General features: G+C 45.6%; 1 protein-coding gene across 1 annotated transcript in view; it reads left to right on the top strand.

Annotated features, from left to right (window-relative positions):
- LOC141257386 (calpain-2 catalytic subunit-like) overlaps positions 1-25,503 on the top strand; it is a 280,695-nt gene extending 255,192 nt beyond the window's left edge. Inside the window, exon 21 of the mRNA XM_073671879.1 lies at positions 25,381-25,503. The gene's annotated coding sequence lies outside the window, so the exon portion shown is untranslated. The remainder of the gene's footprint in view (positions 1-25,380) is intronic.
- Positions 25,504-26,116: the final 613 nt, after the last annotated feature.

Raw genomic sequence — 26,116 nt, 5'->3', positions numbered from 1 at the left:
TGGCAGGCTGCACACTTACGCTTGCATTCCAAGAAAACAAAGCAGATGCTAACTTCTGTCATCATCATCATGCTCCTCACCTTGGCACTCTCAACTCCCCTGATGGAGAAGCCAGGACCCACTGGAGGAGTCTGGTTCTCTGGTGGGCTAGTCCAATGCTGCTCTAAAGCAGGCCGGGCTAAGAAAAGTGTGTGGGGGGAAGTTGACAGGAGAAATAGGGGCGGCTGGGGACTGTTTATGGACACCCGGCTGCCCCCAGGCGGCTGGGGACCGTGGGTGGACACCCGGCCGCGGGGCGGCTGGGGACCGAGTATGGACACCCGGCCACCCCCTGGCGGCTGGGGACCAAGTGTGGACACCCGGCCGCCGGGCGGCTGGGGACTGAGTGTGGATACCAGGCCGCCAACGCACCCATGACGTGGTGGCCAGATTCCGCCTCCACATGCCTAAAAGGCCCAATTTCAAGTGCAAGCAAGCAGTATGGTATTGCAGCCTGGGGGTGGGTATGTGGTTGGCTGCATATTTCCGCTTGCAATGCAAGGAATGGGGGAGGTACAATTGAACACTGCCCTGGGACAAGGACTAGCACGGGGATAGTTGCAAGTCTGCATCTTCTGATGCGGCAAGGATGACTTCTGATGGGCACACTTTTAGGCAGTGACCTGGGTGTCAGAGATGCTTCCAGGGGTCTTCCCCATGCTGTTCCCATGTCTTTTCAGCACTGTATGCATGTGTCACACAGCACATGGCCAGATAAGGTTGTAAAATGTTAAAATGACATTTCCCGGTGAATGCATTTGTCACGGTTGAAAGCAATACAAAAGTGCAAAAATGCATAAAAATGCTACTTGTGAACATAGCCCAAGGTGTGTAGGAGTATTTTTTGGGGGGGGTTATTTATTTTACCTTATACACAAGTCTTTATCCTGGAAAGGAACTTCCTTAACATATTTCACAGGAAAGCAGTTTCAGTTTCGTTTTTGAACGTTTTATTGTGAGCCCTTAAAAGTGGCTTAATACCTCTGACCACGTTGTTGACAGCAGTGACCTGGGGGTCAGAAATGCTTCCTGGGGCGATCCCCATGCTGTCCCCATGTCATTTGAGCACTGTCACTATCGTTTTGGGCACTTGTTAGGCTTTTAAAAGACTGCCGGGTGTGCCGCCGCAAAAATGCTCGGGTCTCCCATAGACTAACATTGGGCTCATTGCTCGGGTCGAGCACCCGAGTATCACGGCGAGCTCGGCACGAGCTTCGAGCACCCGAGCATTTTAGTGCTCGCTCAACACTAGGGCTGAGTCATTCCATTTAGAATCCGTTGCCCATCTACGGAATTCAGAACTGTACGTCTCCACTGACTGATTCCCCTGCTGAAGGCGACATAGCCTGGACTCAGTCAAGGCGATTTGGTCAGGGTCACAGGGTCATCGTGGATGAGGGCCATGGCCCCCAAAAAAACCTCTACAGACTGGAGACAAACTGAATCCTGCAGTAAAGAAAAAGCCCAGGATTGCAGATCTCCCTGCAACAGGGAGATTACAATTCCAACTCGTTGCTCCTTACTACCGTAAGAGTAAGGATGAAGTTTAAAATACAGTTTGCAGGCCTCCTTGAATACAAAAAACTTGTCCCTACCTCCTGAAAACCTGTCCGGAAGGGCAACCTTGGATTCAGGCTGGACAGGTCTACCAGCAGAGTCCCCCACATTAGCGACCAGTAGCCGCTGATGCTGTCGCTGAACCTCACAGCGGACGTAATTCACCTCGAGACAGACCGCACAGCTTCTCTGCGAGCTCTGCAACTGAACCCATACCAAAGGATAAAAAAAAATACGCCCAAAAAAAACCCCACACAATTAAACTAAATTGTTTTTCTTTCTGAATGTGCTCAGCCGGTGATAATGTCACGCAAGGTGTAGAAAGGCTAAGTGTAACATGAAGGGATGAGGGGAAGCTAGCTCAGACACTAGGGAAAGGGAGAGTGGAGATCTTCTAGGCTGATCTGATATCACCCTGTCTCCTCTATCGTCCCTATATTGGTTCCTCACCATTCTCCGAGCGGGAACCTAAAACCCTGTATTTCCCTAGAGCTAGGCCCTGAATAGGGAAGGGGGGATGAGCACTAGTCAGTCCCCACTAAACAACTAAAGACAGCAAGGGGGACAAACACAGGGTAAAGTAACTTAGCTTGTGCCGACTTCAGAGAGATTACAACACGTCCTCTCAGCACCAGGGAGGAAGTAAGCACACTGCAATGTCACCAAGCCTTCACAGGAAACATGTGAATATCACCAGCCGCTCCCTATAGCAAATTGTAGGTATTTAAAAACCCAGGTCAGGGTGTTAATTTGAGCAAGAGGAAGGTAGCCGTTGGGTCCTAGATTGAGACAGATTCTAAGAAGGTGTCTGTAATGCCAAATGAAGAGATCTCCTGCAACCAGCTGCAGGGCGACTGTCTATCACATCTGACAGACCCGTGATAATTTACTTGATTTAAAGTCAGCCAACTGTGTGTTGTTCAACCTATTCACACTTGGTCGCTGAACAATACTACACTGTGTTCCAAATTATTATGCAAATAATATTTTCTCAGATTTTCCCAAATTACCTATATGAATTGCAGTCATTGTAATTTTCCAGTCAAATAACTATTAGAGTACAATTGAAAGGTTTTTGTACAAACTGCCTATGATAATAGTATATTTTAAAAAAAATAAAAAACTCAAACTGCACTCAAAATGCATGTTCCAAATTATTATGCACAGCAGAGTTTTCAACCTTTTCATTTTAATAAAGAACAAAAAAATGGTCATTTTTGAAATTATAAGCATTAGCAGGTTATTACAAACTGAAATCAAACAGTTTTCAACTCAAAACTTTATTCTAGGTAATGTTACATTTGCACATAGGACCCCTTGTTCGAAAGGAGCTTCTGAACTCTCTCGTCCATTGAATTTGTCAGGTTTTGGATGGTTTCTGCTTTAATTGTTTTGCATGAGGACAGAATATCCTCCCAGAGCTGTTGCTTAGATGTGAACTGCCTCCCGCCATCATAGACACTCCTTTTGATGATGCTCCAGAGGTTCTCAATGGGGTTGAGGTCAGGGGAGCATGGGTGCCACACCATAAGTTTGTCCCCTTTTATGCCCATAGCAGCCAGAGATGCAGATGTGTTATGTGCAGCATGAGACGGGGCATTATCATGCATGAAATGATCTCGATGGTCCAGATGGATGGAGTGGAGGATGGCTGGTTGATGGACACCCCATGCAAACACGGCTACGGCAGTAACAAGGAGGAGGTGGAGTAATGTTTTGGGCTGGAATCATGCGGAGAGAGATTGTCGGCCCTTTTAGGATCCCTGAAGGGGTAAAGATGAACTCCATAATGTATGTTGAGTTTCTCAAACAGCACTTCCTTCCATGGTTCAAGAAGAAGAACCGTGCATTCCGCAGCAAGATCATTTTCATGCATGATAATGCCCCGTCTCATGCTGCACATAACACATCTGCATCTCTGGCTGCTATGGGCATAAAAGGGGACAAACTTATGGTGTGGCACCCATGCTCCCCTGACCTCAACCCCATTGAGAACCTCTGGAGCATCATCAAAAGGAGTGTCTATGATGGCGGGAGGCAGTTCACATCTAAGCAACAGCTCTGGGACGGTATTCTGTCCTCATGCAAAACAATTAAAGCAGAAACCATCCAAAACCTGATAAATTCAATGGACGAGAGAGTTCAGAAGCTCCTTTCGAACAAGGGGTCCTATGTGCAAATGTAACATCACCTAGAATAAAGTTTTGAGTTGAAAACTGTTTGATTTCAGTTTGTAATAACCTGCTAATGCTTATAATTTCTAAAATGACCATTTTTTTGTTCTTTATTAAAATGAAAAGGTTGAAAACTCTGCTGTGCATAATAATTTGGAACATGCATTTTGAGTGCAGTTTGAGTTTTTTATTTTTTTAAAAATATACTGTTATCATAGGGAGTTTGTACAAAAACCTTTCAATTGTACTCTAATAGTTATTTGACTGGAAAATTACAATGACTGCAATTCATATAGGTAGTTTGGGAAAATCTGAGAAAATATTATTTGCATAATAATTTGGAACACAGTGTATACTAAAAGGCCACAGCCTAAAACCATGGTCGTCACACCTGATCCCATATTACTGCCGTAATAATACAGACATTTTGTGGAGTGTGCCAAATATACTCGATTTAAAGTCAGCCAGCTGTGTGTTGTTGAACCTATTCACACTTGGTCGCTGAACAAGACTATATTAAAAGGTCACAGCCTAAAACCGTGGTCATTACACCTGATCCCATATTACTGCAGTACAGATATTTTGTGGAGCGTGCCAAATATACTCAATTTAAAGTCAGCCAGCTGTGTGTTGTTAAACACACTTGGTCACTGACAAATAGCATATCTGTGAACAATGTTCTCAGAGTATTACGACCAGTTTTACGGACTGACAATAAAACATAAAAAAAACAAGCTAAATGGGTTTCCCTGGAAAAAAATGTTAAGAAACATCTTTTCCAGGGTAATGAATTGTTTATAATGCCAAATAAATAATAAAAAAAGAACGTTATGGACTGTGGAAGAGATTTATGCAACCAGAATGAACACAAAATTAGGACACACTCCAATACGCATTTGAAGAGACGTAAAAAAACAAAAAAAATATATATAAAAACACAGCAGGATCTTTAGTATAAAAACCAGACTCGCCAAAGTAACCTCAATGTAGTCACATTGTACAGCTCCTGCACCTCCTCCTCCTGTTCGACCTCCATCTACGAAATGACTACATCAGTCACAAGCTGGAAGCACTGCAGCACTGCCTTAGCCAAGTGGGAAAAGGCTATGCTTAAAGTAATATGCTTAATGCTTAGGTGACAAACATTAACATAGCAGGCAGATCTGTGGCTCTCACAGCTGAACATACAGCCAGGCATGGTCGTATGTGAAAATGGCCGGAACCTGGTGGTGGAGAAATGACAGCCAGAGTAGATACGGTTTCCCTGTATGCCAGTCCTTTTATCTGACCTAAAGAATATGGCTGTGGTAAAATACAACTCTCTCCGAGTAGCAGCCCTGCCAAAGAAAAGTGTGTGTGAAGGTTCCCAGACACTCTATGGATGCTTTTTCACTGTGGATTGGACGTGCTTATGCAAATTATTTCTCAAAACGCATTGTAGATAAGGACATTGTCCAACTCTGTAGTCATAAAATTCAAGGTGCAAAGAAAGATCTTTGTGTGTCAAAGCACCACCAAGAAGTGTGAGCTGATGTTGGACGGGCTGCCAATGCTTATGGAACAAGCTACATTAGAGGACTTCCTGGGAGAAATGACAGCCGGAGTAGATACGGTTTCCCTGTATGCCAGTCCTTTCATCCGACCTAAAGAATATGGCTGTGGTAAAATACAACTCTCTCCGAGAAGCAGCCCTGGCTAAGAAAAGCGTGTGCGAAGGTTCCCGGACACTCTATGGCTGCTTTTTTACTATGGACTTAGCGTGCTTATGCACATTATTTCTCAAAACGCATTGCAGATCAGGCCAGGAGGAGTCTCCGGTTCTCTGGTGGACGCATTCAACCCTGCCGAGAAGCAACCCTGGCTAAGAAATGCCTGTGGCAAGGTTCCCGGACACTCTATGGCTGCTTTTTTACTGAGGGGGAAACCCACGCAAACATGGGGAGAACATACAAACTCCTTGCAGATGTTGTCCTTGGTGGGTGGGATTTGAACGCAGGACCCCAGCTCTGCAAGGCTGCAGTACTAACCACTGAGCCACTGTGCTGCCCTCTCTGTTCTCTCTCTGATATCTAACATGCTGGAGAAACTTGCACCTACTGCCACTCAGCATCTTCAGCTCACTTGTGAGAAACTAATGTATTTGGGCAGCCACTCAAATAAAATTCCTGAGAAGGAAATTGTGGATGGCTTCGCTTCTGGTACTGGGGTCACTGCTAATACCATGGCGTTGTGCCATAATTCATTGGAAATATTCCTGGCTGGTTGGAGACAAGCTCATTCCTACAAAAAAGTCCCAGTAAGCTAAGGAGATGGTGGCCTCTATCATCATGAATAATTTGCTCATTGACTAGGAGACCGACTACTGCTGCTTTATACCTTGTGAACATTATGCTGAAGCTTGATTGACCCAGGGCCCGCAATCCTATGCGTCAGGAAGACGTGTTCTGTCCCAGGGTCCGACTTCCACAGTATTAACCAAGTGATGCGTTAGTGAGATGTACCGTCCCTGGTCACATTCATTTGTCCACGTGTTTGTGGTTAGGCGGTCCTTCCTATTAACTGCGCTGGTGAGGGTACGGGTAATTTTCTGGGACCCGTGCTTGTATAAGGTGGGGACGACACCGGGAGAAATAGTGGCGGCGGGGTCCGAGTACCGAGGGCCAGCCGCCGCCATGAGGTTGCGGAAACCTTCCGCCTCCACAAGTCTAAAAGGCAACATTTCTAGTGCAAGTGTGGCGCCCCTGATGCGCATGAGTGCCACAGATCCTAGAGGGGTGCATGGACGGATTCCTCCACAAGAGGCCCTCACAGCATACACACACCTCCACCTTCCACCTCAGACCACCAGAGGGAGCCCGGATAGGGATATAAAAAGGGAAGGTGGAGCTAGGCAATCAGTTTAGTTCCTGCAGTAGAGAAGCCTGAGAGAGGTCAGCCTGCAGTGGAGCTCAGTTCAGAGAGAGCTCAGACTAGTGAGCCTACGGCGTGCCGACGCCATAAGAGCGGTGAAGAGTAGCGAGGCCTACTACCAGTGTGAAGCCTAGTGAGGGCCCCGAGCGAGGCCGAAGGCAAGTGGAGTAAGCGAGCTACATAAGGGGGCAGAGGAGCTTAACAAGCTCACCCCACAAGCATTTACCGGACAACGGGTCCGTGTCTGCAAGGATCTCTAGGACCAGCAGAAACAACCGGAATCCCTGGAGAACTACATGTCCCAGGAACACCTAAAGCTGACTGTTATACCAGGGTCAGGAGTCACTGAGGCCCAAGAAACCAGGGAGTGTGATCTCCAACAGAAGGCCCTACCACCAGGTCAGCCGGTGGTAGACAGAGACCAAGTTAGGCCTAGCTCCAGGCAGGTCATAAACTTAACAGGAAAAGGCAAGAAACAGGAGGCCCCACACCCACTCATTGGGGAGAGTCCTGAAGTGCACCCTTCACCCTACAGTGCCCTGGACCGTGCCTGAAACACCACCAGTAAAGGTACTGAAGTGAACTGTCGTGTGTGTGCCTATTCTTCCTCCGACCCGACTGGGTCCCCCTCTGTCCTGCATCCCCTCTCCTACGCTGCCCTGAGGCCCCGCTCCACCTGTGGGGAGCCGTACCATCTACACTGTGTTCCAAATTATTATGCAAATAATATTTTCTCAGATTTTCCCAAATTACCTATATGAATTGCAGTCATTGTAATTTTCCAGTCAAATAACTATTAGAGCACAATTGAAAGGTTTTTGTACAAACTGCCTATGATAACAGTATATTTAAAAAAAAATAAAACACTCAAACTGCACTCAAAATGCATGTTCCAAATTATTATGCACAGCAGAGTTTTCAACCTTTTCATTTTAATAAAGAACAAAAAAATGGTCATTTTTGAAATTATAAGCATTAGCAGGTTATTACAAATTGAAATCAAACAGTTTTCAACTCAAAACTTTATTCTAGGTGATGTTACATTTGCACATAGGACCCCTTGTTCTAAAGGAGCTTCTGAACTCTCTCATTCATTGAATTTGTCAGGTTTTGGATGGTTTCTGCTTCCAATTGTTTTGCATGAGGACAGAATACCCTCCCAGAGCAGTTGCTTTGATGTGAACTGCCTCCCGCCATCATAGACACTCCTTTTGATGATGCTCCAGAGGTTCTCAATGGGGTTGAGGTCAGGGGAGCATGGGGGCCACACCATAAGTTTGTCCCCTTTTATGCCCACAGCAGCCAGAGATGCAGATGTGTTATGTGCAGCATGAGACGGGGCATTATCATGCATGAAATGATCTCGATGGTCCAGATGGATGGAGTGGAGGATGGCTGGTTCATGGACACCCCATGCAAACACGGCTACGGAGCCAACAAGGAGGAGGTGGAGTAATGTTTTGGGCTGGAATCATGGGGAGAGAGATTGTCGGCCCTTTTAGGATCCCTGAAAGGGTAAAGATGAACTCCATAATGTATGTTGAGTTTCTCAAACAGCACTTCCTGCCATGATTCAAGAAGAAGAACCGTGCATTCCGCAGCAAGATCATTTTCATGCATGATAATGCCCCGTCTCATGCTGCACATAACACATCTGCATCTCTGGCTGCTGTGGGCATAAAAGGGGACAAACTTATGGTGTGGCACCCATGCTCCCCTGACCTCAACTCCATTGAGAACCTCTGGAGCATCATCAAAAGGAGTGTCTATGATGGCGGGAGGCAGTTCACATCTAAGCAACAGCTCTGGGAGGGTATTCTGTCCTCATGCAAAACAATTGGAAGCAGAAACCATCCAAAACCTGACAAATTCAATGAATGAGAGAGTTCAGAAGCTCCTTTCGAACAAGGGGTCCTATGTGCAAATGTAACATCACCTAGAATAAAGTTTTGAGTTGAAAACTGTTTGATTTCAGTTTGTAATAACCTGCTAATGCTTATAATTTCAAAAATGACCATTTTTTTGTTCTTTATTAAAATGAAAAGGTTGAAAACTCCGCTGTGCATAATAATTTGGAACAGGCATTTTGAGTGCAGTTTGAGTGTTTTATTTTTTTAAAAATATACTGTTATCATAGGCAGTTTGTACAAAAACCTTTCAATTGTACTCTAATAGTTATTTGACTGGAAAATTACAATGACTGCAATTCATATAGGTAATTTGGGAAAATCTGAGAAAATATTATTTGCATAATAATTTGGAACACAGTGTAAGCTGCCTGATCACCGGCCTCAGAGGACTGTAGCAGCGCTGGTGAGCCTCACCAGACACCACGGGTGGCATCACGAACTTTCCCTATCCCATACACCTTTCCCCCATCATTATTCCTTGCTTTTACGAGTGACCCCAGGGTACGGCCTCAGGAGCCGGCCTCCGCGGTGTCCCCAAAACCAACAACAAGGCCTGGGCGCCGAGTCCCCATCCCTTGGGCGCGTCACAAGCAGTCGAGAAATGTGGCAGTTTAGTATTGTGGCCCGTGGGTGGTTGGCTGCGTATTTACGCTTGCATTCAAAGGACTGAGGTAGGGACAACTGAACGCTGTGCTGAGACAAGGATGTGGACGTGGTTGCTGATGGTGATAGTTGCAAGTGTGCAATGACAGGTGCAGGGTGGGAGGCATCTACGACTACGCCACGAATGGGGGATTAGCGTGCACGTACAACAGGGGAAGAGGCAGTGGTGTCACTCGCAGACACTGTGTCTGGACCCTGGTGTTAGGCCCATCAGCTTCACCATCCACCACCACATCTTACACTTCCGCACCCTGGTCCTCCTCCTGACATTCTGTCCATTGTGTCTCATCATCATCCATCTCTTGCGACAGTAATTTCACTTTCCCACCGTCACCTTCGGGTGACCATGGCTGCTCAAATATTTGGGCATTGCTAAGTGCGATCTTCTGCTGCCATGCTTGAAGCGGGCCAAGCGAGAGGCCGGAATCAATAAATGGAAAAATGAACAGCTCTTGAGGTAACCTTGGACTCTAATCTCTCCTTAAAACCACATATCCAAGCTCTTTCCACTTCTGAGTAGACCGAACGAGAGGCCAGAATCTATAAATGGAAAGATGAATAAAACAGTTCTTTGGAGTGTCCAAGTGTAGGATCAGTTGTCTCAGGGCACTCGGAATGGTAGGAGGAAGGAGAATCAGGATGAGGAATATGCCGACTCCAAGTAAAAAAAATCTCATGGATCAACACATTCCTCAACCACGAATCTACAAAAACACTAGTGCATGTCCTCATCATCTGCCTCCTTGACTACTGCAACCTCCTACTCTGTGGCCTCCCTTCCAACAGTCTTGCACCCCTTCAATCTATCTTAATCTGTTGCCGGGCTAATCCACCTGTCCCCCCGCTATTGCCTGGCCTCTCCTCTCGAATTCCTTCACTGGCTCCCTATTGCCCAGAGACTCCAGTTTAAAATCCTAATCTTGGCATGCAAAGCCATCCACAACCTGTCTCCTCCATACATCTTTGACCTAGTCTCCCGGTTTTTACCTGCACACAAATTCCGATCCTCAGAAGATCTCCTTCTATACTCCCCTCTTCCCAAAATCGCAAACAAGATTTCTCCCGTGCATCCCCCCTACTCAGGAACTCTCTACCCCAACATTTCTGAATCTCGCCTACTGTTGAAACCTTCAAAAGGCATCTAAAGACCCACCTCTTCCGACAAGCGTACAACCTGCAATAACCCTCGCTCCACCATACCGCTGCAAGACCAGCTATATCCTCACCTACTGTACCTTCACCCATCCCTTGTAGACTGTGAGCCCTTGCGGGCAGGGTCCTCTCCTGTATCAGTCACTGTCACATTTTGGTTCAAGATTATTGTAATTGTTTTTGCGATATATACCCCTTTTTCACATGTAAAGTGCCATGGAATAAATGGAGCTAAAGTAATAGTAATAATGTGGTCCAGACTCACGGTTACTGAGACTGGACCATGTGGAAGACAGGTTGGTGGGGGTGGCAAACTGACTGGATGCATTATCTGCTATACAACCAAAAACTTTTTCACACTGCTCTGGCTTCAATAGTGGTGTTCCGCTGCCCCCTAGGAATTGGGACAGGAAGGTAGTTTGACATGATGTGGGTGTTTGTTGTGCTCCCTCAGCAGGCACAGTTTCATCTTTCCCATGGCCTTGGCCTCTGCGTGCACCATCACCAATACGTCCACTTCTGCGTCTCTTTTGCCATGAGCCTTGCCCATTTTAAATGGAGTTTAACCCCTTAATAACATCTGACGTACTAATACGCGTCTGTGCCCTGGGACTTAAGAGCCAGACCCGTATTAGTACGTCATCGCGATCGCGCCCGCACACAGGCTGTGCGGGCGCGATCGCCGCCGGGTGTCAGCTGATTGTCACAGCTGACACCCGGTACTATGTGCAGGGAGCGGTCACGCACCGCTCCCAGCACATTAACCCCCGCGATGCTGCGATCGAAGTCGATCGCGGCATTGCGGGGGCAAGGGGAGGTGATCGGCGATACTCACCTCCTCTTCCGGCTTCCAGCGCAGTCTGCAAAGGCTTCCCGGGTGTTGCCATGACGACCCGATGTCGTCATGACAACATCCGGGTCACCAGAGAGCAGGAAGATTGCTTGGACATGCGCAGTGCATCTCCAAGCAATCTTCACACTGTGCACTTCTGACAGCCTTCATGGCATAGGGATGGTGCTCCATTCCTGTGCCATGCAGGCGATCAGAAAAAAAAAGTGAAAGTCCCAGAGTGGGACAAAGTAATAAAGTGTATAAACTGTGTGAAAGTGGAAAAAAAAAAAAAAAAAAAATGTGCAAAAATATTATAAAAAAATAAAAAAAATAATACACCAAAAATAAAAATATAATGTACCCATCAATAAATATTATTATAAAAAAAATAAAAAAAAAACAATAAAAGTACACATATTTGGTATCGCCGCGTCCGGAACAACCTGACCTATAAAACTGTCCCACTAGTTAACCCCTTCAGTGAACACGGTAAAAAAAAAAAAAAAAAAACCAAGCAAAAAACAATGCTTTATCACCATACCGCCAAACAAAAAGTGGAATAACACGCGATCAAAAAGACGCATATAAATAAAAATGATATCGCTGAAAACGTCATCTCGTCCCGCAAAAAACAAGCCACCATATAGCTCCATCAGCCGAAAAATAAAAAAGTTATAGCTCTCAGAATAAAGCGATACTAAAAAATATTTTTTTCTATAAAATAGCTTTTATTGTGTATAAGCACCAAAACATAGAAAAATGATACAAATGTGGTACCGCTGTAAACGTACTGACCCGAAGAGTAAAGCTGCCTCATCAATTTTACCACACGCGGAACAGAATAAAAAAAAACAAAAAAAAAAATTCCTGAATTGTTGGTTTTTGTTTATTCTGCCTCCCAAAAATCGGAATAGAAAGCGATCAAAAAATGTCACGTGCCTGAAAATGGCACCAATAACAACGTCAAGTCATCCCGCAAAAAACGAGCCGTCACATGACTGTCTGCCAAAATCTGGAAAAATTATAGCTCTCAAAATATGGCGATGCAAAAACTAGATTTTACAAAAAATGCGTCTTTTAGTGTGTGACAGCTGTCAGTCATAAAAACCCCATATGATTCTGGCATTGCTGTAATCACACCGACCCGAAGAATAAAGTCGTCTAATCACTTATACCGCACAAGGAACGGCGTCAAAAATAAACTCTTGAGTTAGGATTGGGCTAGGGTTAGGGCTGGGTTTGGGGCTAGGGTTGTGCTGGGGCTAGGGTTGTGCTGGGGCTAGGGTTGTGCTGGGGCTAGGGTTGTGCTGGGGCTAGGGTTGTGCTAGGGTTAGGGCTGGGGTTGGGATTTTTTTCAAAAGTAAGAAAAAAAGATGACGATATGGCGACTAGTGTTGAGAGCAAGTGCTCGCTACTTGAGTTTGCATCGGGTGCTCTGGTATGCATTTAGTATCGTGGGTATTTGAGTGACATGCTCGAGTCTCTGCCCCATATGCTTCGCGGCCAAAAAACTTTACGGGGATTGCCTGCCATGCACGAGCGATCCCTGCATGTTTTTTTTTGGGTGTCTAATAACCGTGAAACATGCGGAGCAGGGACTCGAGCATGTCACTCGAGCACACGCTGTACATGGTGCATACCTGAGTACCCGATGCAAACTCAAGTAGCGAGCACTTGCGCTCAAGAATAATGAAAACTTATTCAATATGATGACCTAATGTAAACAAATAATGTGCCGTACCTCTGGGTTCAAAATGTTCACTATACACCTTAATAAAATCTTTGAGGGGTATAGTTTCCAAAATGGGGACACTTGTGGGGGAGCTACACTGTTTAGGCACATCACGGGCTCTCCAAACGCGACATGGTGTCCGCTAACAAATTGAATGGAAAATCGGCTCAAATTGTTAGCGGACGCCATGTTGCGTTTGGAGAGCCCCTGTGTGTCCAAACATTGGAGCTCCCCCACAAGTGACCCCATTTTGGAAACTAGACCCCCCCAAGGCACCTATCTAGATGCATAGTGAGCACTTAGAACCCCCAGGTGCTTCACAAATTGATTCGTAAAAATGAAAAAGTGAAAAAAAAAACACTTTTTCATTTTTATGAATCAATTTGTGAAGAACCTGGGGTTCCAAGTGCTCACTATGAATCTAGATAGGTGCCTTGGGGGGTCTAGTTTCCAAAATGGGGTCACTTGTGGGGGAGCTCCAATGTTTGGGCACACAGGGACTCTCCAAATGCAACATGATATCCGCTAACAAATTGTCGGCTCAAATTGTTAGCGGATATCATGTTGCATTTGGAGAGTCCCTGTGTGCCCAAACATTGGAGCTCCTCCACAAGTGACCCCATTTTGGAAACTAGACCCCCCAAGGCACCTATCTAGATGCATAGTGAGCACTTGGAACCCCTAGGTGCTTCACAAATTAATTCGTAAAAATGAAAAAGTGTTTTTTTTTTCACTTTTTCATTATTACGAATCAATTTGTGAAGCACCTGGGGGTTCCAAGTGCTCACTATGCATCTAGAAAGGTGCCTTGGGGGGTCTAGTTTCCAAAATGGGGTCACTTGTGGGGGAGCTCCAAAGTTTGGGCACAGAGGGGCTCTCCAAACGCAATGTGGCGTCCGCTAACAATTTGAGCCGATTTTCCATTCAATTTGTTAGCGGATACCATGTTGCATTTAGAGAGTCCCTGTGTGCCCAAACATTGGAGCTCCCCCACAAGTGACCCCATTTTTGAAACTAGACCCCCCAAGGCACCTATCTAGATGCATAGTGAGCACTTGGAACCCCTAGGTGCTTCACAAATTGATTCGTAAAAATGAAAAAGTGTTTTTTTTTTTCACTTTTTCATTGTTACGAATCAATTTGTGAAGCACCTGGGGGTTCCAAGTGCTCACTATGCATCTAGATAGGTGCCTTGGGGGGTCTAGTTTCCAAAATGGGGTCACTTGTGGGGGAGCTCCAATGTTTGGGCACACAGCAGCTCTCCAAACGCAACATGGTGTCGCTAACAATTTGAGCCAATTTTGCGTTAAATTTGTTAGCGGACACCATGTTGCATTTAGAGAGCCGCTGTGTGCCCAAATATTGGAGCTCCCCCACAAGTGACCCCATTTTGGAAACTAGACCACCCAAGGCACCTATCTAGATGCATAGTGAGCACTTGGAACCCTCAGGTGCTTCACAAATTGATTCATACAAATGAAAAAGTGTTTTTTTTTTCACTTTTTCATTGTTACGAATCAATTTGTGAAGCACCTGGGGGTTCCAAGTGCTCACTATGCATCTAGATAGGTGCCTTGGGGGGTCTAGTTTCCAAAATGGGGTCACTTGTGGGGGAGCTCCAATGTTTGGGCACACAGGGACTCTCTAAATGCAACATGGTGTCCTCTAACAAATTTAACGGAAAATCGGCTCAAATTGTTAGCGACACCATGTTGCGTTTGGAGAGCCGCTGTGTGCCCAAACATTGGAGCTCCCCCACAAGTGACCCCATTTTGGAAACTAGACCCCCCAAGGCACCTATCTAGATGCATTGTGAGCACTTGGAACACTCAGGTGCTTTACAAATTGATTCATAAAAATGAAAAAGTGTTTTTTTTTTTCACTTTTTCATTGTTACGAATCAATTTGTGAAGCACCTGGGGGTTCCAAGTGCTCACTATGCATCTAGAAAGGTGCCTTGGGGGGTCTAGTTTCCAAAATGGGGTCACTTGTGGGGGAGCTCCAAAGTTTGGGCACACATGGGCTCTCCAAACACAACATGGCGTCCGCTAATTATTCAAGCAAATTTTACAATCAAAAAGTCAAATAGCGCTCCTTCCCTTCCGAGCCCTGCCATGCGCCCAAACAGTATTTTTTCCCCAAATATTGGGTATCTGCGTGCCCAGGGGAAATTGCACAACAAATTTTGGGGTCCATTTTTTCTTGTTACCCCTGTGAAAATAAAAAAAATTGGGTCTAAATTAACATTTTTGTGAAAAAAGTTAAATGTTCATTTTTTTCTTCCACATTCAAAAAATTCCTGTGAAGCACCTGAAGGGTTAATAAAGTTCTTGAATGTGGTTTTGAGCACCTTGAGGGGTGCAGTTTTTAGAATGGTGTCACTTTTGGGTATTTTCTGTCATAAAGACCTCTCAAAGTGACTTCAAATGTGATGTGGTCCCTAAAAAAATGGTTTTGTAAATTTTGTTGGAAAAATGAGAAATCGCTGGTCAACTTTTAACCCTTATAGCTCCCTAACAAAAAAAAATTTTGGTTCGAAAATTGTGCTGATGTAAAGTAGACATGTGGGAAATGTTATTTATTAACTATTTTGTGTGACATATCGCTCTGATTTCAGGGCTTAAAAATTCAAATTTTGAAAATTGCAAAATTTTCAAAATTTTCGCCAAATTTCCGTTTTTTTCACAAATAAACGCAAGTGATATCGAAGAAATTTTTCCACAATCATGAAGTACAATATGTCACGAAAAAACAATCTCAGAATCAGGGGGATCCGTTGAAGCGTTCGAGAGTAATTACCTCATAAAGTGACAGTGGTCAGAATTGTAAAAATTGGCCCGGTCATTAACGTGCAAACCACCATCGGGGCTTAAGGGGTTAATATTTGTCACGTTGCCAAAAATGTCTGTATTATTACTGCAGTAATATAGGATCACATCTGATGACCACGGTTTTAGGCAGTGACCTGGATGTTAGAGATGCTTCCAGGGGTCTTCCTATGCTGTTCCCATGTTTTTTCAGCACTGTATGGATGTGTCTGATGATATCTCACACACCACATGGGCAGGTAAGGTAGTAAAATGTTAAAATGACATTTACAGGTGACTGTATTTTTCACAGTTGAAAGCAATACAAAAGTGCAAAAACACATCAAAAACGTTACGTGTGAACATAGCCCAAAGTGTGGAGGATCATTTTGTTTTTGGTTATTTATTTCGCCTTATATACAAGTCATTACCCTGGAAAGGGTGTTTCTTAACATTTTTCCCAGGAAAATACATTTTGGTTTCGCTTTTGTATGTTTTATTGTGAACCCGTAAAAGTGGCGTAATACTCTGACAACATTGTTGACAGCAGTGACCTGGGAGTCAGAAATGCTTCCAGGGGTCTTCCCCATGCTGTTCCCATGTCATGAGCACTGTTCCCATCGATTTGGGCAATTTTTAGGCCCCCTGCAGGCCTCCCGGGGGAGCTGCCTGAAAAATGCTCGAGTTTCCCATAGACTTACATTGGGCTCGTTGCTCAGGCCGAGCACTCGAGCATTCCAATTTCTCGACCTGAGCAACGAGCACCTGAGTATTTTAGTGCTCACTCATCACTAAAAAGTACAATATGCAGTAAGGAGGACAGATGGTGCATGAAGGTAGGTTTTAGATACAGTAGGTAAGTTTAGAGGTTGCTCAATGTGCGGTACAGGAAAAGATTGAATAGTCAGTACACAAGATGGGTATTGTTACGTTCAGGTATAGTAGGATAGAGGCGCACCAGTGCCTATGTCAGTGGTGTCTGATGGGGAAATTGGTGTGTGTACTGAATGAAAGGGATCAGACAACCTGTGAGAAGAGGTAAAGGAGTAAAGAAAGGGAGCAGTACTGGGGTTGGAGGGTGTGGGTAGACAATTAGTAGATATTCCTATGGGTCATGGGAAGAAGGAAAAGAGAAAGGGAGTGGAATGGTGTATGGAATGTTATGTCTGGAAGTTGTGGGAGGACAGAGAGCAGAGTGCACTTACCCACAGGTACCATGGAGAAAGAGGAGAGAATCCTCCATGGTCAAAGAGGCGGGATTTGTTAACGTGTCTGTAGAAGGTAAATAGAAATCAAGTTAGCCAGTCAATTTCCCTATTGAAACCTCCTGGAGAGAGGGTCTGGAGTGTGTGGATCCAGAAGGCTGATTGCCCCCTCGTCTAGGTCTAGGTAACTGTTTGATCACTTGGGAAATGATACTGTGTGTTGTAAGGCAGCGCTAGTCATCATGCTGGGGGACACTCACTGCCCCGGGTCAATTTAAGCACACCAGCCACGTTTTCCAGTATTTCACAATCCAGCAGTTTATTACACTTCATAACTGCTTATCACACAGTCCATCTCAGTGGCTCACCGGCATGTTTACACACATAACATCCAGGAGCCTTTCAAGTGGCAGACAGGCCCACTTGGCTCCAGTTACAGCTTTCAGCAAAGTCGCTTATATCAATATCCATATAACGCAGTGTTTTTACCTTTGCCGGGTTGTAGCTGCTTCAGTCAGCTTTGTTCTGCCACAGCTGTGGCTCTAAGGCTTACCAAACGTGGTCTCCAGCCCTTTTGCCCTCCAAGGCTACTGGCATCTCTCACACACAAGGATCCAGGCTCTGCCTTTCAGGACTCTTGTCTTCCAAGCCTCTGGCCCTCCAAGGCTGCTGGCATCTCTTACACACAAGGATCCAGCCTCTGCCTTTCAGGCTTCACCAGGCCTTTCTAGGCCTCACTAAGCCTCTCCAGGCTAACGGTGTCCCACACACGGGAACAGGCCTCACGCCTTTCGCACCCTGTCTCAAAACTACCAGGGTTTATATATTTTCCAGTGCACACAGGACCTGTGCTGATGTCACAGTCATGTGATCAGTCCTTCTGTGTGCACAGGACCTGTGCTGATGTCACAGTCATGTGATCAGTCACCTGAGGGGGAGGTACATTGTCAGCCAAAACACCCCTGGACCATTACAGTAATGCCGCAAGCCGCTGCATTACAGTATCTAGCATTGGAAAAATGGTGGGGTAGTGTTAGCCATGTTTTCCCTCAATGGATGGTGGAGTGGTTTCACCGATGTAAAGAGGGCCTCAGGGCCATTTTATCACGCATATGAGAAAGTTGTAGTCACAAGTGAAGTATCCGTTTATGGAGTATGATTTTCCTATCCTTGGGTTTTTCACTTCATTTGACTTGATGATGTTAGAGCAAGCTGCGCACTTAAGGCAGGGGAGCGTTCCGCTTTTGAGTGTATTGAGGAAGTGTTGGGTGGGTAGTTTTTTTGTGCTTCCTATGTCTCCTCTGACAAGTTGATCCTTGATGTTCCTGGGTCTCCTTGTGCATATCAAAGCTGGAGACTTAATAAACTTCAATATTTCAATAGGCTCTAGTGAGGCCAGTGTTTGCAAATGATGGTATGGATTTTAGACACCGAAGGATGCTAAGTGTGTACAAAGGGTATTCTTTCCGTTTTTGTGGTAGGTGGTAGAGGAGATTGTGTGGAGAGGGCCCTATTCTCTGCCTTCTTGAGGAGGTGTGTGGGATAATCTCTTGCTTTAAATTTGAGTGACATGTCATTGAGCGTCGGTGGGTAGGATAGTTTTGATGATCACGATATGGGATCTGGGGAGACTGTTCTTGGTAGACCTAGGATGGCAGCAAGGGTGGCGGCGTAAGCTAATGAAGTCTATGGGTTTTGAGTAGTGATGAGCGAGCATGCTCGCTACTGCTCGGTGCTCGCCCGAGCATCTCACTGCTAGAGATGTTCAGCGCTCGCTGAGTATTTCCAGGTCCCCTCCCTGCATGTTTGGAGCTCTTGTAATGCTGCAGCCTTGTTGGTTGTGGCATTACAGTGATTGGCTGGCCGCACAGCGTCATCAGGTCTATATCAGACCTGGCGCCGCCATGCTCGTCACAGTCACTCCGGAATCAGACAGTGTAGGGAGAGGTGCTGCTGAGCTAGGGAGAGATTTTCTTGTTTCTAGTTAGTGTAGGTGTACCAAACTATATAAGAGACACTTTTCCATCTCAACAAACAGTCCTTCTGAGGACTAATCCATCTGCAGAGCTATCAGGCAGGCAGTGTATATAGGCAGGCAGGCAGTGTATATAGCAGACTGCAGTGCATATAGCACAAGAGGCTCCATTCCAGTTTTGTCTGCTGCTGTTGCTGTTTGATATTTCTAGAAATAAGCCCAGGAATAAAAAATTTTTGGATCTCAATCCTCATTATTTGCTTAAAAAGCAATCCAGAGAACACCATTTTTCTGTGCCATTTGCTTGTTGGCATTGCAGAATAGAGCCAGGTCCTTTCCAAATTACAGCGCTAAAAATCCAGCTATTTAAAACTGTGGTTTGTCCGTTACACGGATCACATATAATTGTGCTGAAAGTACTGCCATTTCTGGCCTCCATTAAAAATTTGTTTCAGTGTGTCAATGAAGCTATTGACACCAGTTTGCTGTTCAAAACAGTTACCTACAGGCCAGGTATTTAAAACTGTTTTCTCCGTCACACGGATCACATATACGTTTTCAGAAAATACTGCCATTTCTGGCCTCCATTAAACATTTGTTTCAGTGTGTCAGTGAAGCAATTGACACCAGTTTGCTGTTCAAAATAGTTACCTACAGGCCAGCTATTTAATACTGTGATTTGTTCGTCACAAGGATCACATATACATTAAGTTGGCTCTAAATTCAGCCATTTGTAGCGAGCGTGGAAGATATTGTCCTCCATTTAAAATGGGCAAGGCAAGGGACGGGGAACTGGACGTGATGGTGATGGTGCATGCAGAGGCCGAGGCCATGGGCAAGCTGAAATTGTGCAACAACAAACACCCACATCTTCTCGCTCGACCTTCCTGTCCCAATTAATAGGGGAGCGCAGAACACCACTATTGAACACAGAGCAGTGTGAAAAGGTTATTGGTTGGATTGCAGATAATGCTTCCAGTGACTTAGCCACCACCACCACCTTGTCTTCCACACGGTCAAGTCTCAGTAGCTGTGAGTCTGGACCGCATATTCCTCACCCTGAACCTCCTTTCTTCCACCATGCCGAGTGCCCAGAGACAACTGATCCCACACTTGGACATTCCGAAGAGCTGTTCACTTTTCCATTTATAGATTTGGGCCTCTCGCCCGGTCCACTTGAAGTGGGGTAAGAGGAGATCGCATGTAGCGATGCCCAAATATTTGAGCAGGCACGATAAAACAAAGGCGACGGTGGGAAAGTGTCACAAGAGGTGGACGATGATGAGACACAATTGCCAGAAAGTCAGGAGGAGGACCAGGGTGCGTAAGTGGAAGACGAGGTGGTGGATGATATAGTAACTGACCCAACCAGGCAGGAGGACATGCTGAGAGAGGATAGCAGCACACAGGGGGAGGGAGGCAGAGCACCCCAACAGTCAGGAAGAAGCAGTGTGGTGGCCGCAGACAGAAGGCAGGCAACCATTCACCGTGACACCAACACGAAGGAAGTTGCCAGTACAACTGTTAGGTCTTCCCGAGTCTGGTTATTTTTTAAAGACTTTGCCAATAACCCCAAAAAGGGCATTTGCACCACCTGCCAGGCCAGCATCACCAGGGGTGGCATGCGTAAATATGCAGCCAACTCCCCACAGGCCACATTACTAAATTCCCACATTTTGTGACTGCTTGCACTCAAAATGTTGCCTTTTAGGCTCATGGAGACGGAAGCATTCCGCAGCCTGATGGCGGCGGACGTTCCTCGGTTCTAGGTCCCCAGCCGCCTCTATTTCTCCCAGTGTGCCGTCCCCGCATTACACAAGCATGTGTGCCAAAACATTAGTCGTGCCCTCAACAACGCAGTTACCGGGAAAGTCCACCTAACCACAGACACAAGGACAAGTGCTTGTGGGCACTGACAATACATCTCGCTGATGGCACACTGGGTTAACATGGAAGCAAGGACCCAGTCGGACCTTTGGACGGAACACGTCCTCCCGACGCCAAGGATTGTGGGCCCTAGGCCAATCAGGGTTGCCCCTACAGTCTACAGCTCCTGCACCTCCTCCTCCTCAGCCTCCTCCTCGTCTTCATCCTCCATCTTTGAAATGACCATATCAGTCACAAGCTGGAAGCACAGCAGCACTGCCTCGGCCAAGCAGCAACAGGCTGTGCTGAAACTAGTATGCTTAGGTGACAAATCGCACAATGCTGAAAAGTTGTGGACAGCTCTGAAAGAGCAGGCAGATCTTTGGCTCACACCGCTGAACCTACAGCCAGGCATGGTCATGTGTGACAATGGCCGGAACCTGGTGGCGGCTCCGAGGCGAGACGAGCTCACACACGTACCATGCCTGGCCCATGTGCTTAACCTTGTGGTTCAGCGGTTTCTCAAATCCTACCCAGAGCTGCCGTATCTGCTTGTTAAAGTATGCCACCTGTGTGCCCATTTTAGAAAGTCACCTACAGCTTCCGCTGCCCTTGCCATGTTTCAGCAGCGTTTGCAGCTTCCGGCTCACAGACTGGTGTGTGATGTCCCCACGCCTTGGAACTCTACACTGCAGATGTTGGGAAGAATTTGTGAGCAGAAGAGGGCAGTTGTTGAGTACCAGCATCAACAAGGCCGTCGGTATTCAGTTCAGACTCCACACATAAGACCTCAGGAGTGGACATGGATGTCAGACATATGTACCATCCTCCACCAAGATGGTGAGCGGCAATGACGCCATAATTAGTGTCACCATCTTGCTTCTCTGTCTTCTGAAATGCTCTCTGCTCACAATCAAAGAGGATGCATTGCAGGCGGTGCACGATGAGATGGAGCAAGGAACCATACAGGGTGATTACACTCAGCCCAGCCTCATCTCATCCCAACGTGGATTGGGTGACAATGAGGAAGAGGAGGAGAAGGAGGAAAAACAGGAGCTAGTTTCATGTGCTATAGACGGTACTACCTGCACAACTGTCGTACTGTCTGTTCAGTGTGGATGGCCTGAGGACAGAGAGGAGGAGGAGAGCATGGCCAGTCTTCCTCTTGGTGAGAACACGGAAGTCTTGCCTGTTAGCTGTCTGGCATGCATGGCTGAGTTTATGTTACGCTGCCTTTCCCATGACCGTTCTCAAAATTTTGGGTGACAGTCATTACTGGTTGGTGACACTTCTAGACCCACGCTACAAGAAGAACTTTATATCTCTTATTCCTGAGGCAAACAGGTCTACAGAAATGGGGCAGTACCATAAGGCCCTTGTTGCAGAACTATTAAAAAAATTCCCATCTGAAAACACTGGCGGCAGAGGTCATAGTTCATTGGAATACCAAGGACTACAGGCGAGAGAGAAACAGCTCCAATCCAGCAGAAGCAAGAGAACACTGTCAAAGTTCTGGGAGAATTTTCTCAGCCCCTTCCATCACACAGGCCCTGAGGCGTAGGGTATTCTCACAAGGAGTGCAAAGTTTGGGAAGATGATGAGGGAGTACCTTGCTGATTGTACCAACATCCTCTGTGATTCCTCTGTGCCTTATAATTATTGGGTATCCAAGCTGGATACGTGGAATGAACTGGCTCTCTACGCCTTGGAGGTACTGGCCTGCCCTGCCACTAGTGTTTTATCAGAGCGGGTTTTTTGTACCAGGGTGACCATTGTCCGTGATGCAACACTCACATAATTTTTAAGTCTTTATGATGCCCGCAAAAAAAAATTTTTTACAGTATGTTCTTGTATACCCACCAGGGGTAAATGTTCATCAGCCTATACACTTAGTGCATGGGCATTACAAGTATAGGAGGCCCGCTGCTTTCTAATGGGAAATTTTTTTTTATGGGGCCCTCCTCCATGTCTCTTCCAAGGGGCATTGGAGTGCCTCCAAATTTTTGGCAGCCCTTGCATTCACTGCATAGACCAACACTATGGGAGACCCACTTCCTGACAATGGCAACATTTTTTCATGAGGCCCTCTACGTCTCTTCCAAAGAGCAATGGAGTGCCTCCCAATTTTTGGCAGCTTTTTCATTCATTGCATAGGCAAACACTATAGGAGACCCACTTCCTAATAATGAGAACATTGTTTTTAGGAGGTTCTCCGACCTCTACGTCTCTTCCAAGGGGAATTGGAGTGCCTCCAAATTTTTGGCAGCTTATGCATTTACTGCTTAGGCAAACACTATGGGAGATCCACTTCCTAGTAATGAGAACATTGTTTTTAGGAGGCTCTCCGACCTCTACATCTCTTGCAAGGGGCATTGGAGTTCCTCCAAATTTTTGGCAGCCGTTGCTTCATAAGCAAACAGTATGGGAGACCCTCTCCTTTCTAATGGGAATTTGTCGTTACTGCGGCCCTGCTCTATGTGCCTTTAAATTGTTAGTGGGGTTTTTCCTAAATTTTGTCAACCGTTGGACTCACTGCATACCCTATAACTGTATAGCACACCCACTCCTTTGTAATGGAAACATGTCATTAGTGTGGCCCTGCTCTATGTGTCTTTAAATTGTTAGTGTTTTTTTTTCCAAATTTTGGCAGCCCTTGCAGTCACAGCATGGGCATTACCACTATAGGAGACCCGCTCCTTTATAATGGGAAATTTTTTTTTACTGAGACCCTCCTATATGTCTCTTCAAAGGGGTATTGGGTTGCGTCCAAATTTTTGGCAGCTCTGGCAGTCACTGCATACGCAATAACAGTATAGGAGACCCACTCGTTAATAATGGGAACAACAAAGCATAGTCGGCTGATGGCTCTCTAAAATTAGCGAGGGCCGACTGTTGGCCCTTTAAGAATAGTAAGGGCCGCCTGATGGCCCTATAAAAATAGGCTTTGTGACTTTCAGAGTCCCTTCATCATAAATGAAACAGGATGTGTCTGATGATGTGTCACACACCACATGGCCAGATAAGGTTGTAAAATGTTAAAATGACATTTCCCGGTGAATGCATTTGTCTTAAAAAATACAGTAAAAAAAAACAGTAGGATCTTTCTTTAGTATAAAAAACAGAGTCGCCAATGTAACCTCAATGTAATCACATTGTTCAGCTCCTGCACCTCCTCCTCCATCTCCGAAATGACAACATCAGTCACAAGCTGAAAGCACTGCAGCACTGCCTTGGCTATGTCGTACTTTTTTGAGAACAAAAACATCTGATGTAATAAGTTCATCCATATCTTCAGTCTGTCCAGGTGGCCTATAGTAAACACATACAATAGTATCCTTTATGTTCTTCTCTCCTTGTATTCTTTCTTACCCAAACAGTTTCTACAGGGCTACCATTCTCTGAAGCTTGGATCTTTGTTGAGATATATACTTTCCTAACATACAATGCAACACCTCCTCTTCTCTTGTTAAGCCTCTTTCTTATAAATAAGTTATAAATAAGTTATCTTCTCACAGCTTGCCTCTTCCCCTTCATCCCCCCTTTCCTTTTTCTCCAACATTTTTTCTCTTCATCCCTTCTAATATCTACTGCTTTTATTTCTTTTCTATACCTCACTTCTAATTATTTCTCTATTTATTCATCTATTTCTCTTATTCCTTTCTTCTCCCTTTCCTCCCACTTGCGCACCTCCTCTCCGAGACACCCTGACATCTTCCAATAATATTCCCGGATGCTTTTAGAGTCTTGACACTGTTTTGCTTTTGCACATGAGCAGGCTTCCCCCATGACCATGGGACAAGTTCCTCCAACACTCTGCATACATCCCAATTGGCCATTAAGCACGTGCGGGTTTCCCCCGTGACCATGGGTACCGTGACGTACTAATTCACTACTCCCCTAGTCACCACCCGTATGATGCGACCTCTGGAGGGCGGGTCCCCCGATGACACACTTCCAGTCTGACACCTGCCACATAACCAACACACAAACCCAATTCCCACTGGCATACGTGTGGGAGCACCTCTTTCTTACTATACCTGAAGGTAACAATACCATCTTGTGCACTGGCTATTCACTCCTTTCCTGTACTGCATTTTGGGTAACCTCAGAACCTAAAACCTACCTCCATGCACAACCTGTCATCCTTATATGTCTACGACATACACCACATCAGGGCTAACATTTCCTCTGCCATCTAATCTATTTATGTATTATGTACCTCAGACTTATGGGGACGCCTTCCCCATAGTACCTCTTGGTTCTTAGACCAGGCTATACCATATTTAGACCATATCTCAATATACAGTGCTCCTCGAGACTCATAACGTACTCCCTACAAGTTATGCCCTGTATTTTACTCCTACATGCTACTTCCCCTTTAGAACATAACATCTTTAACGAGACTGACATGCTGTATATGGAGACAAAAAATTGTCAAAATATGACTTCTTTCAAAATATGATTGTATCATTGCATGGACATGTCGATATTGTATATATTGTATTTTTGTATATATGTACTTTTGGCACTCATCCTATTCTTTCTCCCTCTCTTCTAGTGACTATTCTGACAAAGATCCAGGAAGGTTGAAAAGTCTAAAGTCTGCGTGTCGCTCACCTCCATTGATGTTTATTGCATGTCTGCTTTGCATTTAATAAAATATCTTGCATCTTTCATAAAAGAGTGTGCAGTGAATTTACTCAGTATATGATTCTGGGGTTTTACACCCTGTTCTACCAGCACCTCCACACATTGACCAAGTGAACACCAATTTTCTTTCCTTTCACAGGATATAAGTGGAAAGGAAGACTGCACTGGAATGTGAGCCTCGATTAATATAAGCTTTTTTTTATTATTCTTATATTATATTACAATGGGGTCTCCAAAAGACGGGCTGGCTGTGGGGGGATTATAATACTGGCTGTGGGGACATAATACTGGGGGCTGTTGGCTGTGGGGGATGTAATACTGGGAGCTGCTGGCAGTGGGGAACGTAATACTTGGGGCTGCTGGCTGTGGGAGACTATTAGGCTGCGTGCACACGATGCGTTTTTCATGCGTTTATGCTGCGGAGTTTCCGCAGCGGAAACGCATAAAAAACGCATGGTAATCCGCACCCCATGGTCCCCAATGGCATTCCGCAATGTCAATGCACATGCTGCGGATTTTTCCGCAGCGTTTCTGCAGCGCTCATAAATCCGCAGCATGTTCATTAATTTTGCGGAAGTGCTGCGGAAGCGCCGCCCTTGACTTGCATTGAGACGCATAGAATCCGTGTCTGTACATTTGTACGG

The sequence above is a fragment of the Phyllobates terribilis genome, unplaced genomic scaffold (genome assembly GCF_046119375.1).
Source record: "Phyllobates terribilis strain yellow unplaced genomic scaffold, ASM4611937v1 Scaffold_3__8_contigs__length_932513732, whole genome shotgun sequence".
Classification (NCBI taxonomy): Eukaryota; Metazoa; Chordata; class Amphibia; order Anura; family Dendrobatidae; genus Phyllobates; species Phyllobates terribilis.
The sequence above is the reverse complement of the archived record's forward strand: the minus strand, read 5'-3'. Positions and strand labels throughout refer to the sequence as shown.